General features: G+C 42.1%; 1 protein-coding gene across 32 annotated transcripts in view; it reads right to left on the bottom strand.

The window, feature by feature from the left end:
* The window catches only part of NRXN3 (neurexin 3), a 1,373,290-nt gene that overhangs the window by 38,527 nt on the left and 1,322,178 nt on the right, over window positions 1-12,585 (bottom strand). The gene's annotated exons all lie outside the window — the stretch shown is intronic.

The following is a 12,585-nucleotide window of genomic DNA, read 5'->3' as shown; positions in this document are numbered from 1 at the left end:
GACCACTGGTGGTCCATGGACCACAGTTTGAGAACCTCTGCATTAGCTTGTTTGCTGAGACTGCTAAAAGGTAGCTCATTTATACCCAGATCCTCAAAGTTATTTATGCACCTAACTCTCATTGATTTGAAATAATTTAACTGATTTCATAGGCCCCTAAATACCTTTGTGGATCAAGGCCCTAGTGCCAGTTATGATGATCGTCACCTTTCCCAGTAGGAAGTTGTCATAAATATAAAGGGAAGGGTGACCACCTTTCTGTGTACAGTGTTACAAAATCCCTCCTGGCCAGAGGCAAAATCCTTTCACCTGTAAAGGGTTAAGAAGCTAAGGTAACCTCGCTGGCACCTGACCCAAAATGACCAATGAGGGGACAAGATACTTTCAAATCTGGAGGGGGGCGGGGGAGAAAGGTTTTTGTCTGTCTGTGTGATACCTTTGCTGGGAATAGATCAAGGAGGCAAGCTCTCCAACTCCTACAGAGTTAGTAAGTAATCTAGCTAGAAAATGTGTTAGGTTTTCTTTGTTTTTTGGCTTGTAAATTTGCTGCGCTGGAAGAAATGTGTATTCCTGTTTTTGTGTCTTTTTGTAACTTAAGGTTTTGCCTAGAGGGATTCTCTATGTTTTGAATCTGACTGCCTGTAAGATTATCTTCCATTCTGATTTTACAGAGTTGTTCTCTTATCTTTTTTTTGTTCTTTTCATAAAGTTCTGATTTTTAAGAATCTGATTGGGTTTTTGGGGTCTTAAAAATCCAACGGGTTTGTGCTCATCTTCTTTATCCTCAAGCCTCCCCAGGAAAGGGGGTGTTTGGGGAAATAGGAACTCCAAGTGGTCCTTTTCCCTGGTTCTTTGTTAAGCACTTGGTGGTGGCAGCATTTTACCTAATCCAAGGGCAAAGAATCATGCCCTGGGGAAATTTTAACCTAAGCTGGTAAGAATAAGCTTAGGGGGTCTTTCATGCAGGTCCCCACATCTGTATCCTAGAGTTCAGAGTGGGGAAGGAACCTTGACAGAAGTGGACAAAGAACGTTTCACACTGACCACCAAACAGCACAGGGCGGGGAGCAACTTCTAGTTCCTACTAAAGCTAGTTGAAAATGAAAGGGACCAAAGGGAGCGCTGTGCATGACCCCCAGGCACTGCAGATTTTACACTTTCATTGGGATAAGGAGTAGCACATTGTGGCGGGGTTAATACAGGAATGGTAGTTGGCATTACCCTCCTAACTACTGCTACAAGTTCACACCCATGTATCTACTTGATATGAAATGTACAGTATCTAAAAACCACTGTTTCAACAAGAAACCCATAGCAACTAATAGCAACAGCAGGCCTTGGTTATTCATAATTCAATCATGATAATGAGGCTTAGAACTAATACACTAATCATTATAACACTTTGTACTAGTTAATAATACTATCACTCTGTTATATAGTAACTTTCATCTGAGTAGCCAAGATCATTTAAAATGATTAATCAATTAAGTCTCAACTGCCCCCCACCCAAGGTTATGTAGCTAAGTATTATTTCCTTTCCCCCACTTTACAGATGGATGAAGTGAAGCATATAATGGGAAGGTCACAGAGTGAATCAGTGTCAGAGCTCGGAAAAGAACTCTGGAATCTAGACTCCTGATCGTCTGCTCTAACAACTACACAACACTCTGCTGGCCAATGAAGTATGTCACAACTTGTCCAAGCTAGCAATGTCTGCTCCCGGAGAGACAATGAAAGCGGAAACTGAAACAACATTTCAAGTATTAGTAAACCATTTATAGTCTTATCTAGGATAAAATGGAACAGAACAGGATATTATATAGCACTTCTTATGCCCCCATTATCTTCAACAACTTTACAAACCAGAGAGCTAAACGTGACTATGCAATGACTATATAAGGCAAACTCAGCAGTCAGTCTGCAGCAACATTTCATGCCCAGCCTTGGATTTACTGTCATGAATTTATAAAGTATGCTGCAACACTATGGCCCCTCAGAACTTCATGATGCAGCAGGAGTAAACCTCAGATCTTTCTGCTCTAAAAGCACCTTCATCTTGAGGCTCTCCTTTGCTGTTAGCAGTACAGGACCTCTGATGCCCAGATGAGCAACCCTAATTCCATCCAATAGAGGGTAATACAATACCTTTGTTCATTGTAAGCAATTGGTTTAATTAAATAACACCTAACAAACTACTGCAACTAAATGGAAGGTCTTCAGATTTACTAAGAGTTACTCTATGTGAAAATTTAATTTGTGGAGATTTAAAAGCTAAACCTAATAAGGTTTAAAAAATTATATATTGTTATTATTTTTCCAGATTTGATAATGCTCAATTAAATATTCCAGATCAAACAACTTCCTTTTTTCCTCTTGATTAAGTGACGATAGGACTCTTGGTATTTACGGCAGAAAAAAAAGGTTATTAAGTCTGGCGTCCTGTGCAAATATGACAACAAAAACAACATATTGGCCAGTATCAACTAAACTAAACTCTTGAGATGTTAACATGTCCCACCACCATCCTCCTTTGGCAAACCCCAGACTAAGCAGATAATAGGCACTCCTCAGGTCAGTAAACCTGGTTTCTATTTGGATCAATTTGGTATAAGCACGACTAGCTCAGAAATAAATACTTGAAGGCCCTGAAATAAAGAAGTGAAGACAATCCTGGGACCTTAACATTCCACCTGCCCTGTAAAGTGAATTCCATCTCTTCCTGTAGGACAGCTGGGATTTTAGACTTCATAGCTAAATGTGCGCATGAAAATGTTTCATGAGGGTTCTTGCATACCAACTGCAAGAGATATTGGCTCTGTTCTGTGCATCATTCCCCCATTGATATGAGATGAATTCACTGAATCCACAAAATGAAAAGGAGGACTTGTGGCACCTTAGAGATTAACAAATTTATTTGAGCATAACCTTTCCACAAGTCCACCTTTTCTTTTTGCGGATACAGACTAACACGGCTGCTATTCTGAAACCTGTCACTGAATCCAATGGCTGCAGCCTAATCCATTGAAGTCTTAGACAATGATGGACAAAGATGGGTTTTTAAGTCCAAAAGGCACTGATCACATACAGCCAATAGTGCTGTCTATTGTCTAGCCCAGTTCATAAGTGCAGGATACCTACAAAATGAAAGTCAGCTCAGATCTGCTGAACATTGGAGATGGGGCCAACCTGCAAAATTCACACCCAGATCCAATCATCCCAAAGTTCTGCGTTGTTCAGATTTGGGGTTTTGGTTTGGGCCCATCTCTACTTAGCACACATCCTCAGACTCAGCCAGAGTTGCTCCTTAGCATCTCACTTGGTCGAGGTACTGCTTACTGATTCCACTATGATGAGCCAGAGTTAGCTCTGGCCATCAGAGTAGAATTCTGCTAACTGGTTATGTCCAGCTAAAGTATTTGGGCACCAATTGGTAGACACAGCAAAGAGCAAGCAATAGAGCTGGATAAGCAGAGAATATCAGCTCCTTGCCCCTTTTGCAACAGCTTGAAGTTAGAACCTGACTAAGGTTTGCCCTAAAATCTGGTTAGTGTGACAGGATGAAACTGGCATAGTTGGTTTCCAAATTTATTCTGTCGCTAATAAATCTGTGTCCCAGTCAAATAAATGGCAAAACTTCCATGGAATGCAATGGGAGCAGAAATTGTTTAATCGTACAAGCTAAAAGATTATTTTTCTAACAAACAATGCTACAAACTCAACCTGGCATCTGAAAACCCAGCTCTGCTCTTTCTGCCCATATGTCACCCCAGCAATAAAGATTCTGAAGTTGGAATTTAGCTGACAATGTTCTGCTGATCTTTAAGGCAGAACAGACTCCAGCTAACGCTCCCAGAAGATCCTCAGGAGCTAACAAGAGCAAAACAGTTCAGTCTTGGTGGCAGTAAAAAGGGCAGACACGACTCAATATAACTGTTCTATGGAGTAAAGAGGCACTGTTCCTATGGAGTCCCTTTCCAGACTACAACTGCATTGTAAATTTTAGAAAAAAATCCATATATCAATACATGAAATTGCTTTGGCAGAGTGCCACATTTTTTTTCAGCAGTGCCAAAAAGGCCCCTCTAAATTTAACATATAGCCTCAATTGCATGTAGCTTTTCCCAGAGACTAAGCTAGCTGTGCATAGACACAGTATGGCTTTGCTGTGTAAGGTGTTGGCATATGGAAATGCTGTTCTTGTACAAAGAAGTCACTTTAATGTTAGGTCAGTAAAGCAGTTCTAAGTGAAATGAAAACAACAAGGGTTGGCAAGTACTTTCCAGCTGCAAAATTTGTCTCCGTTGACAGGTTATAAAGGCACCTTATGATTTCCATACTGCAATCCTGGCATCAGAATGTCAGTAAAAGCTTTTTGCCCCTTTGTGAAGTTTCCTCTAGGGAAGGTTAAAAGGGAAGGCGGAGGACGCGGGGGGGGGGGGGGAGTGAGAGGGTGCGAGGGATTCAAACAACATCTAACGAACAGAGAACAGAATCACATAACAACACCGGAACAATGGACTCCAAGACACACTGACAAGACAGATGGACACAGACAAGACAAAAGATCGCTACCAAGATTTTAAAAAATAGGAAAAATAACCCCTAAAAATAAATAAATATAACATTGAGACTGCAGAGGCAGCCACTGGTATTGGCACAACTCATCCAAAAAGAGTAAATTATAATTCAACTAAAAATAAAAGTTAAAAACAATCTCCCAAATCATGCACTACAGACTTGCTGGGTTAGCCTGACTGCATAGCTCTGATGAAACACAAAATGGCATCATCACAGCTCATGCACAGATTAATGAAGGCCATGGTTAGTTAATCAGCTAAAACTACAGCATGCCACAAAAATGATCTTACACTGACCCAGAAATAAAGATACAACAGATATTCTGCACTTGCAATAAAATTCTTTTTATGCCATCTGCAGTTTGTAGGGATTTTATTGTTGTAAGGGTTTTTTTTTTGCCTTGTTTTTTGTCTTTTGTGGAGGAAGAAGAAATAGTTCTTGCTTTTTTTTAATGAAAAGAAATGTAAAAAGGGGGAGGTGACAAGAGAGGGTCTGTGCAGAAGCAAAAAAAGGAAGGAAAGAAAAGGGAGAATAAAAAGAAAGGCATGCGGGGGGTGAGAATCTTCATTCTTTTGCACACAACTTTCTTGGGATGTCTTTTTTAATCTGGAAGTTTGAATTTTTAGGATGGCAAGAAAAGATTTTGTTGCCTTTGTTGGATTGCAGAGCTATCTCTCTCTCGCAAGTTGATTTAATCATTATTTTGTTGGAATTACTCCAAAAATACAAACCAAAAATTACAACAATGACTTTAAAAATTAAAAAAATAGCAATATGGCATCATCATGATTAAAAAAAAATTAAATAAAATAAAGGTAACTAAAATATCAATCACCAAAAATTCATGCGGCACAAGATGAGGCGAAACGACAGAAAATGTTCTTCAAATATATACAACGTATATATCTATCTATATATACATGGAGCCTTATGTGTATATATTGATGGATATATCTGTATAATTTTTTATTCTCTCTGCCCCATTCCTCCCCAAGGCTAACTGGCAGATGAAACTATTCCTTGAAAAACAAACAAATAAATAAATAAATAAAAGGAAAATAGGGGGGAAAAACCCTCCAAAGAAAAAGAAAAAAACGTGCTTTATTCACCAAGAATTAACAGTACCATGCATCTGTCCATATCAGTGGATGCTGGGGTTAGATGAGGGCATGAATTTCTGTGTAAACATGTGATTGGATGATAGGGACTATTAAAGATATTGGTCTCACATTACTTTAGTATATATACATATGTATATATATACTGTATACAGTGTATATATAGATCTAAACTATATAAACTTGAGGGGGTGTTTGGGGCTTATATAGAAGGATCAACCCCCTGAAAACCAAAGCCAAAATAAAAATATAACATAAAAAGGAGGGTGGGAAAAAAACCCAGAAGGCTCTGCATAAGTGATCAGTAAAACTTGTTCTTTTGTTTTGGCCATAAAAAACATCTGTAGCCAGAAAGTTCCATCAAGCAGCCATTGTCATTACAAATGTCACCTCATGTAATTCTGCCCCACAAGGATAGTCCTCGTTTCAGACCCACGCACCTGGGACTCAATCCTGTATTCTCTCTGTGCCCCAAGCCAGTGGGAGGGTTGATGGAGGTAAAAGTCAAGGTCTTAGTATCATTTCACTCTGGCTGTTGTGAATGACTAACCGTGGAAATGTAGCCTCTGGAAGATGAGGTGGATTGTATTTGTGCTTGAGAAATGATGCCTGTGTCAGGATTTACATCGGGCCCTTCTGTTCCCCTGGTCTCTCTCTCACTTTAGGTCCTTTGTGTTCTGTGTGGCTGAGGAGTTGAGAGCTATGCTGCACAATTTGAGCCCAAAGTCTCCCCTTTGTGAGTGTGTGGCTCACACTAAAGGCAGTGTGTACCATTCACACACATTTAAGGGCAGAATGTGAGCCCCAGAGACAGAAACAGGGTAACATTCATTTTGCCTCATGCAGGATCTCTGGTCAGAGGATTTGACATTGAGGGGTGAGCAGCAGAACATGTCTCACAGAGTTCCTGCGCGACATGGGGGTGACGGAAGACAGCTTTCAAATCCACTGGGTGCTCCATAGAAGCCCAGTGGTGCTAGCTGAGGGAGGGTTGCGCTGAATCAGCATTTCCCCTGATTTTCCTACCCATGCGTCCTTCCCATCCAGCACTGTGCTTTTCCTGCTGGCTGCTTGCCTGCAGATCCCTAGTGGAAGAGACAGTGTGCCCTGCCCTGCTGCTTTCTGCAACTAAAGCCTGTGTCCTTGGCAGACTTTCCACTGTGGAGCCCTAGCACTCAGGGTTACGTTGACAGAAAATGGAAACCCATGGATTAGTCTGGCGCATAAAGTAGAATAGTGTGTTCACAGTTGTATGTATACTAGCTTCTGTATGTATAGATATATGTGCCTACTGTGTAGGTGTGTATATTTGTCACAAACACATAGGTAAATACAGTCGATGTTTTAATGTTTCAGGGCATGAATTACAGGTCTTTGGGTTTCTGCTGAAGGTTTGGCACATTGACTCCCTCCTGGGAAAAGCCTTCTGGTCTGATTTGCTAGAGTCAGCCTCAGGTTAAGTTTTTTGGATGAATGAAATACACCGAATAAATTCCTCTTGAAAAAGGCTGGGAAAGTCAGTCAGGCTAGTAAAAACTAGAAGCCTGCAACCAAAGCAGTTAGAAACCCACTGTCTGTGTGAACCCAGGGAGCCTGGGAGGTTTACCTCATAGCTGCGGATCATTCCTAGAGGTTATGTTACAGGGTCTCGGTTTACTGGCAAGTGTTTGGGTATTGTTGTTTTGACGAATACCATAAGTGTGCTGGGCTGCAATTCCAACTCACTGCCCAATTATATGCATTTAATCGGAGTCAATCCCAAAGGGTTATAAGGACAAACTTGACGGATGAAAGGGTAATGGTGCTGGGTTACAACAGCAGCTGCTAAGAAAAGAGAACTATGATTTTCAGGACACTGGAGGCTGTGTTAAAGGCAGATGAAATTTACTCCTCATTTTGCTGGGGGCTTATAGCTCAGACATACAAATACCCTCCAGGTTCAAACTTTGCACAGAATAGCTTTAAAAATCTTCCACCCACTGATTGTAGATGCATGATCAGAACAGCACAGTGGCTGCCTCTTTCTCTAATATGCCATGCCAAGACACTGGACCCAACTTTGGGGGTGTGAGAAAGCTGAACCAAAATCTGGAACTGAATTGCACAAATGACTTCTACCTCTAGAATGGGCCAAACCAACACCTTTGGCCTGAGTACCCCAGACTTTGGGAGTATCTGAAATCCAGATCCAGATATAAATATGGTATCTTGGGCACAGTTAGAGAATTGATTATAACAAGCAATTCAGCACTAATGCAGAGGAGGGAAATCTCTCCATTTGGGTGACTTTCTCCCCAGCACCGTATGTGCCATTTAAGTCCTACTTTACCCCTGTATTAGGGTTTTAAGTGGCATATATGAGGTATTTAGGGCCTTCTGCACGAAGATGAATGTCAAACTTTCTTATCTTTAGACCACCAACCACTTTTCTGTTATTACTTTTCACAGGGATTGTTATTAGACTCATTTATAGTGCTACCACTGCTTTTTAGGTACACTTCCATAGGTATGTGTGGTTACATGACAGATGGACCCAAGCTTGATCAGAGCCAGGACAGGAATGTCAGGGAGAGAACCTGGGGTATAAACAGGGAGCTCAACTGACATGCAGGTTGCAGGCTCCTAGCAGCAGTAAGTTTGCCTGTAGAGGTGCAAGTTGCCTGCCATCCCTGCTGTGCTGGGAGATGGCCAGCACAGCCCCTATACAAAAAAGAGCTGGAGAAGCAAATTTCTTTTTTATCCATCTTTTACTTTTATCGAAGTGGGCTAGAGGTATTTGGATCCAGAGTAGCTGTATGTTGAAGTTCAAGGTTTGGATTCAATGCAGAATTAGGCCTTGGGTTCAATGGTGCTAACATCTCACAAGTAGGTGTCATGACATTTTTGACCTCAAAAAGATGCAAATCTCATGATTTTCTGCCATCTTTAAACACATTCAAACCAGAATCTGAAAATGGTCTCCTCTGGGTGTTGGATTGGACCCAGAAAAAAAAAACATAGGAATATATTTGGCTCTGGGGATTGGAGTCTGACTCACATGAAATCTGAAAGGCTTTGAATTGAAGGAGGAGACTCTCTCCTGACCTTGACTCATTGTGCTTGTGTATTGCACAATGACCTTACTCTGGTATGCATCACATCTCACAGCTGCAGTAGGGTAACCATTTGTGTTTGGTAATGGATAGGTTACTGGATCATAGCTCTGGGTGTGAAGCAAGGCCACGTCCTGACATCTGGAACAAGCTCAGGGGCTTTAAAGGTTACCCATTATCAGAGGAACATGATGGGTCCTGAATTGGGTCTGTCTTTTAATTTCCAGTTTGTTGCAGAACTGAACAGGAAAGCCACAGGGTGGTGTAAAATACACCGACCTGCCAGCAGAACAGGAGGAAGCAACTTTAAATTAGTTTGATTAAAAACACAAGTAAAACCATCTGGTTCTTTCTCTCTCTGGGGTATCTGCTAAAGCAAGAGATCCTTGCAAATGGCCAAATCGTGCCCTGGCTGGTGAAGCAAGAGGGTACTGAGACACATCCAATGCACCCTCCACCACAGGGGTCTGCTGACCAGGGCAGGATGGTTCAAGGGACCCATGTACTTTGCTGCTGATTTCAGAAATATCAAAAGGACCATTCTACTTCCTTTGAAATTGGGGGGTGGGGTGGGTTCTGACACTGAGGGTATATCTACACTAGAAACGTTATTGCGGCACATCTGCACCACTGTAGTGCAGACACTTACTACAGCATCAGAAGCGGTTCTTCCATACTGTAGTAAACCCATCTCTCCAGGAGGTGGTACCTAGGTCAACAGCATAAATCTTCCGTTGACCTAGGAGTGTCTACACCAGGGCTTTGGTCAGCCTAATTACAGTAACCCCCCACTTAACGTTGTAGTTATGTTCCTGAAAAATGCAACTTTAAGTGAAACGATGTTAAACGAATCCAATTTTCCCATAGGATTTAATGTAAATGCGGGGGGTTAGGTTCCAAGGCAAAAATTTTGGGGCAGACAAAAGGCATTATATATTGTACAGTACTGTACTGTGGTTGGGAAGTGCCCCTGGCTTACCCCACACAGGCACAGCCCACTGCAGGCAAGGACACTAGGAAGCACCTTCGCAGCAGCAGTGGCAGCTTACCTGGAGAAGAACAGGCGTCAACTTTGCCGGGGGATGCTCCAGGCCTGCCTCTTCCTGTCCCCACTCCACTCTAGGCTCACCTCCTCTCACCCTCACTCCACCTCCTCTCCAGAGCATGCTGCATCCCCTCTCCTTCCTTCCCCCCCTCCCGAAATTCCTAAGTGCCACCAAACAGCTGTTTGGCGGTGCTTAGGACTTTCTGGGAGCGAGGGGGAGGAGCGGAGATGTGGTGCTTCCCCCTTCCTCCCAGCGCTTCCCTGCTGCCAAACAGCTGTTTGGCAGTGCTTAGGATTTTCTGGGAGGGAGGGGAAGGAGTGGAGACGCAGTACTTCCCCTCTCCTCCCCTCCCTCCCAGAAAGTCCTAAGCGCAGCCAAACACCTGTTTGGCAGTGGGGGAAGCACTGGGAGGGAGGGAGAGGAGGCGGAGAAGAGGAACTTGTGCAATGCTCCCTTGTAAAGTCGCTGCTCTTCCACAAAAACTTACAAGCAGTGGACAGAGCAGGCAGCCAAACGATGTTACAAGGGAGCATTGCACAACTTTAGATGAGCATGTTCCCTAATTAAGCAGTGACGTAACTTTGAAACAATGTTAAGCAGGAAGACGTTAAGTGAGGAGTTACTGTACATTGCACAGAAAATGAAATTTTTCACAGCCCTGAGTGATGTAGTTAAGCTGAGCTAACTTTGTAGTGTAGACAGAAGATATCTAATTGAGGAGTAAAATAAGCCCCAGCTAGCACTTGTCCACAGCAACATACTTGCTATCCAGTGGAGGAGTGACCACAGGTCTTCAGATCATAACTCTGTGTGTGGGTGGATCTGGTATATTAGCCATCCACCTCTCCTTGCACCATGGACTGATATAGCCCTGCTGCTTCTCCCTCTACTGACTTTGCACACTAGTGCTGTTGAGAGGATTTAACCCCAAGTGCATAAGTGAGCATCCACAGCAAAGATCACTTGGCCAGTGGGCCAGTCAACTCCTCCACTCAGTACCAGTGTAAATCCTGAGGCACTCTACTGATGTCAGTGTATTACCTTACCCCCTCAATGAGGCACTAGGGAGGAGTAATCCCCATTGTATATATGGGGCACAGAGAGGTTTTGGGACCAAATTTTCAAAAGTGCCGAAGTCACTTACACTTTCAATGGGACTTCGGCTCCTACAGGCCAGATTTTCAAAGGTATTTAGGCACCTAGTGGAATATTCCAACATATTAGTGCAATGGCTTCTTCCTTTTTTAGAAGCCTGCTCCTCCAGGCTTGACTCGTTCACTGATGTTACATTCTCAGATTCTGTACCATCACAATTCATCACCATGAAAAGAGCTGTGACACAGAATGGATGTTTTTTCTAAGAGATCTGCTCTAGGAATTATTTTGGGGAAGCCTGTGTTATAAAGGAGATCAGACTAGATGATCACAATAGTCACTTTTGGCTTTTGAATCTATAAATCAATGAGACTATTGCATTGCAGGGAATGGACAAGAGGAGCAGGCTGATAAAGATCAGAAAATACTTCCATTTTGACAGTCAAAGAAAAAATGAAAGTTTATTGAGATCTTTGAAGATTAGAAGGGGTCTTTAAATGGATGAACCAATAGTTTCTGTTTCTTAAGTCCTTTGTGTATGGCACTAAGTTCCATGGCCTTGCCTTAATGAGGCGCCACTGTGCTGATTCCCAGTGACTCACTGCTGCCCGTCTCTATGGTAGGTCTTACTGTGCCACTTGTACCCACCTCTGAGTCAGCTGTTTACATGCTAACCTATTCTCATGATTGCCAGGCTGGGATGTAGGACAGCCTTAACTCCACTGTGGATTACAGAAAATATGCTGAATGCCAGGCAGTGGAGCAGTGGCAGGTACAGCTGAGCCTGGTTACGTAACCCCAGCTGCATGAAAATGTTGGAGGAAAAGTTTTCAGCTACCTGCCTGGCTAAGTGCATAGACCTTTATATTGATCTGGTAGAAGGAATAGAGGGGAGAGGCTCTACCATTTGCTTGCATCTGCCTGAGTGTCACTGCCTTCCCTAGTGGTTCCACTGTGGAGTTTCCCAGCTACAGTCCAAAGCCATGTTAGTTATTGCATGACCAAGTTCTACCAAAAACAAAAACAAAACAAAACAAAACAACCAAAAAACGCAGGCTGCCTATGAAAGGTGGGAAAGAAATATGAAAGCACTAGCTTTGGGTGACTTTTATTATTATGACTATATTAATCTGAAAGCTTCAGGAAACTATGAACAGAACATTTTATGGGGGGTTTTTTTAGCAAAAAGAAAAATAACCCCAAACAAATAATAAACCAAAGCAAAAACAAAACAAAAACAAAAATTAAACAAACTATTTATGTGTTTCACCTTTAATGATGTAAGAGTCTAACCAAACTCCATTTTTTAATGTACACAGAAATTCGATGATATCTGTTCTCTATTATATAAATGCTTAACTCATGGCAAGCCTCAAAAAGACGACTTGAAAAAGTCTGTAAGAAATAAAACAGACTGCAGTTGCCTGCTGGATATCACATCATATATATCTCACCAGAAAGTAAAGCCATCAAACCATCAAAATGTATCTGGGTCTAAAGGGAGGAGTCAAATCATTTTCAAATGGCTACACTTCTGTTGACTCTTAATGGATACATTTTGAAGCATCATTACAGGTAACATGGCACAACTTAATACTAATTTTGCATTTACTGTGATACTCCCCAAGTTCTCTAGGCACACAGAGAACAAAAGTA

This window comes from Natator depressus, chromosome 6 (assembly GCF_965152275.1).
Source record: "Natator depressus isolate rNatDep1 chromosome 6, rNatDep2.hap1, whole genome shotgun sequence".
Lineage (NCBI taxonomy): Eukaryota > Metazoa > Chordata > Testudines > Cheloniidae > Natator > Natator depressus.
The sequence above is the reverse complement of the archived record's forward strand: the minus strand, read 5'-3'. Positions and strand labels throughout refer to the sequence as shown.